Genomic DNA, 4976 nt, shown 5'->3' on the forward strand with positions numbered 1-4976 from the left:
AAATCATAGTGATTCTACATTTACACCTTATGATCTGATCGCCACAGTAAGGTCTAGTAATGTATCACCGTACAATATTCGCCGTGTTATGCATTGTATCCCTGTGTCTCGTGTATTTCATAATTGGAAGTTTGTACTTCTTATTCCCCTTCACCTTATTCACCCATCCCTCCATCTTCCTCTCTGGCAACCTTTTGCTTTCTATGTCTATGATTTTATTTCTGTTTTGTTTTTTTTCCCATTTTCTTTTTAACCTGAGCCCGCATGCACACCAGCTGCAGCCAGCCAGGCTGCCAGGGCGCCCCCTGGCGGCCCACACCCTCTTTGGCTGCCGCCCGCCTGCAGACGCCACGGGACACGCCTCATCTGCACAGAGGCCGGGCCTGCTTCAGGGTCAGGAGACGTAGCTGCTTCATTTCATTCCCTTGAGTTTTAATTTTCTATTTTTTCACAGATAACAAAGCTTTTAAAATTTATACAAATACACCAATACTTTTATTTAGATTATTGGTATTTGGTTTAATATTTACAAAAGCTTCCCCTACTCTCAATATTATCTAATTTTTTGGTCTTATTTTGTAGTGTTCTTTATGGTTTTGAACTTTTTTAAAAAAATCCTGTGATTTATGTTACTGAATTATCTGATATAGGGATATAACTTGTTTTATTCTCAAATATTAGCCACGTATCCCAAGTTTATCAAGTGACTTTTCAGTCACTGGTGTCATCATCATAATATTTAATCATTCTATTAATTGTTATACTGTTAACACATAATGTTAACGTATTGAGTAATGCTGAATCATATGACTTCATTAATTTATGTGTTAATATGAATCTTCTTTTCCTAGAGACCTTCATCTGAATTATCATGTTTTTTGTTTTGTTCTGATTTGTTGTTAGAAAACAACTTGTTTTTAATTGCACAAATAATACAGATTCATTGTAGGACAAATTAAGTACCCGGTAGAAAAAAAGGCAGGTAATAATTGCTATTAGAATTTTAGGTTAGATCCTTTCATCTCTGTTGGTGGTTGTTCTTGACATGCGTTTTTCAAAATACTATCCATCTTGATTTGTAATCTCTTTTTAAATTAACTAATAGCAGACTTTTTTCTCTACTTATCTCTATATCGCCAAGTGTAATGACTGCACAATATGACACCCCCCAAAAATGTACTGCAGTTCACTCAACCAATTACTAGCTGTCTTATATTCAGTCATTTTTCCAATGTTGTTTTGATAAACAATAACATAACATTCATATATCTAAATCTTTGGGGAAAAATGTATTTGATTACAAGAAGTTAAAGCATGAGTTTTCTGGGGAGTTCCTACCTTCTCTCCCTTCATTCTAAACAACAAACCTCAACCAAAGTCCTATTCCTAAAGCATCATTTTAAATTAATGAAAAACCTCAACAAGGTGCTCTTAAGGGTACTGCTTTGAAGAGTTCAGATACGCGCATATATATGCCTGAGTAACCACCACACAGGAGGTTCCATTCTGCCTGTGCCATTCAGAATCTGTCTACTTTGTATGCATTTTTTTCCCCCTGGATTTAGAGCAACTAAATGTTTGAGTAATGTACTTGCAAATTCATGGATGCAGAAACAGACAGAAACTAAGGCGCTGATTTAACATCAGACTTGTTTAAGTGGCAGAACCAAGGCTGGAACTACATTTTTATGAGTGTTTTCTTCCCACAGCATTGGAATTGCTTATATAATTAAATGGTCTTGTCACCAACTTAATTGGAAAACCTCAACTTAGGCAGGAGGCCCGAGGTTGACTTAATTCAGAAGATCATCCAGGGCTTGGATTATCCATTCCTTCCTCATCGTTCTCAGCAAAGGTGACTTTTGTCCTTAAACTTATGCCCTTAGGCTCCCAAGATAAGTGTAATGGCTACAGGCATCACATTCTCATCCTATAATGCCTAAGGAACCCCATTCCCCCATTGAAACAGCCGTTTCTCTTCTTTGTGCCACTTTTTAAGAATGGGGAAAATAAAAAACCTTTTCCCAGAATGCTCCTCAGCAAATATCCCCCAGGGATTACATTGCATATTCAGTCCTAAACAATCATGGGCGAGGACAGTGAAATTACAATTATTAACTTGTACATTTTTATCAAAATTTAGATCTTGAGACATTAGAAACTGACCTCTGATACTGCTAAACACTAGAAAAACAAATTTCAATTGGCAAGAATAAGGCAAGGGAGTGGCTCTGAGTAGGCACAAACTGTGTTTGTGATACAGATACCAAGATCGGAGACTGAAACAAGAGAGCATGAGTCAAAAACTATTACAGACCATACATCCTTGGAAATTGGGAAAGTAGATTACTATTGAGAGAAATAGGAAAAGAACAAAAAGATGTCATTCTTAATGGAAAGTTGATAGCTTTGGTTTGGCACAAGTTGGCCAAAGAGATGGGATTTTCACAAAGAATTGCAGGTATGTAGCTACAAAACTTTGAAGCTCACAAGAACAGCCAGAGTACAGTTTGAGTCTTAAAAAATTCTTTATGGATATGGCAGCCAATGTCATGGAAGTAAGGTTACTGAGGGTGACCCTGGAAAAGAACAAAGACTGAGCATTAGGAATCACCCCTAATTAAGAGTACAGAGATAAACATAAAGAAAGATGATGCAAGCGGAAAAATAAAAAAATACATTATTTTTAAAAAGACAATGACACTCCATTGCAGGCATAGGCTATTAGATTCAACATTGAATTATTAACATTCTCCATCTTCTTTCTTCTCTATAAGCAAATATTTTAAAATCTTCAGGTATCTCATGAAGTCGCTGCACCATCATTTATTTAATCATTCTTCTGTGTTGGCTATTTACTTAGAGTTTTTATTTTAAATTTGCTCATCTAATCTAGTTGCAGCCTTCTATTTCAAAATCTAAGCCAAGAGTTATATAGTCTCAGAGCAAGAAAATAAAGATCCTTTTTTAGCAAGACAACAGCCTTGTAAACGATGTTTAATATGGAAAGAAATGCTTTCTTTGTTATATTGAGAAATAAAGCTTGACTTCCAAGACCATATATATCCTCTCAATAAACCAAGAGAGGATACACAATGCTTAACTACAAGGATGGATTTAGGAAGAAGAAGAATGTGATGTAAAGAAAGTAAGAGGAAACCCTACCTTTGTCCTGAAATGTGGTGGAAAGATAAGAAGGCAATGAAAGAAGTAGTAATTGTTTAGATGGATGTCTCAATATTTCTTTGTTAGACCTTAACCCAAGTTAAGAGAGGTCCAAGTGTGTCATGTTGATTGAAAAAAATATTGGGGGCTCAGGAGGTGACTCTCCTCATTTGTTTCTGTACAAATATGAAGGAGACCAGCATGATTAATGGATAATGTCTTCTGGTAAAAATGAGAGGGTTTGGCTCTGTTTTGCTTGCCTGAGCTTCTCTTAATTATGACTGGCCTGGGTATCGTGTAGCAGAGTTAAGTTGACCTTATGATGTAAGCTGGAGATGGACTGGCATGGCAGGTTGCCTGGTGGAGAAAACGACATGGAACGTGGAACATCTATAACGTGAACGAGAGCTGAACCTCAATTGAGTTAGCAAAGGGAGATGATTAGGCTTTAATTAAAATGAGAAGAAATTGATTTTTGTATTATCAACCAAAGATATCAGCAATAGATGCCATCAGAATGCCCACAAGTAATGTGGTAGCTTCTGTCCAGAATGGTCATGCTCTTTAACCCTTTGTGCATTCGTAACACTCATCTATTGAAAAGTAGTTTGTAACTCTATTCCCTTGAATCTGGACTCCCTTTTGGGACTTGCTTGGCCAATAGAACCTGGTAAAAGTAATGTTCTGGGATTTCTGAAGCTAATTTATTAAGGCTTGAGGCTTCCACATTGGTCTCTTTGAACACCAGCCACAATGTTAAGAGAACACCAGCCACAATGTTAAACCCAAAGCACATGGAGAGGCCATGTGTAGGCTCCTTGTCCAGTAACCTCATCCATGGACAGAATCAACTGGCAGTCCTGTGAATGAGCCATCTTGGACATTTAGCCCATATGAGTCTATAGAATCAGGGGTGTCCAACCTTCTGGCATCTCCACCACACTAGAAGAATTGTCATCTTGGGCCACACATTAAATACATTGCAACATGTAATCACACAAAAAAATCTCATCATATTTTAAGTAAATTTACGACTTTGTGTTGGACCACATTCACAGCCCTCCTGGGTTGCATGTGGCCCATGGGCCACACAGGTTGGACACCCCTGCAAGGTGAGTCCAGCACTAGAGCTGAAACCCTAAGAGAACTGAGGGTACAACCACCCCACTAAGCCCAATCCACCCAAAAAATGGTGGTAACTATCAATTTTTGTTTTAAGTCAAGGAGTTTTGGGTTGGTTTGTAATACAGAAAATATAATTAGGGCAGATGAGATCAGTCCAAACATACCCCAATAGATAGGTGCCTGTGAAGCCCACCTTAAAGTGGCTCTGGGAGAATGGCATTTTGAACTGATCAGAACAGATACTCCACTTGATCTTAGCCAAAAGGCCAAGAAGTGGTAAGTGATGGGAATGGCATTTTGGCTGAAGGACTCTTTCACCATATAGGCAAGAGGTCATGTAAACCACTTTCTTCAATGCACTTTAGAGTAGAGCAGGAGTAGAAAAGAGGCATAAGAAAGAATGAACTTTTTTCCCCAATATTAGACACTATCCAAAATCACGTTTAAATTATTGTATTAAGCTAAATATCAGAACACATTTAATATACTAAGTGAAGTCTTATGAGATACACTAGATAATCTAGAGGCAAATAACAAAGATACATTTTATACAGGTTGCATTGTAATTCAAGTAAGCAGCACACAGTCCATCCCAGCCTGTTTTTGTCAATAAAGTTTTATTGGAATACAGCCATGTCCATCTGTTTACATATTGTCTGTAACTATTTTTGTGCAGCAACAGTTGC

General features: G+C 37.6%; 1 non-coding gene across 1 annotated transcript; it reads right to left on the minus strand.

The window, feature by feature from the left end:
* Positions 1–4386: 4386 nt before the first annotated feature.
* LOC129068027 (U2 spliceosomal RNA) lies at positions 4387–4568 on the minus strand. The gene has a single exon (XR_008528850.1). It is a non-coding gene; the product is annotated as a U2 spliceosomal RNA (small nuclear RNA).
* Between the last annotated feature and the right edge of the window lie 408 nt (positions 4569–4976).

Source organism: Pteronotus mesoamericanus, unplaced genomic scaffold (genome assembly GCF_021234165.1).
Source record: "Pteronotus mesoamericanus isolate MK-2021 breed Mesoamerican mustached bat unplaced genomic scaffold, CSHL_Meso_final contig_101, whole genome shotgun sequence".
NCBI lineage: Eukaryota > Metazoa > Chordata > Mammalia > Chiroptera > Mormoopidae > Pteronotus > Pteronotus mesoamericanus.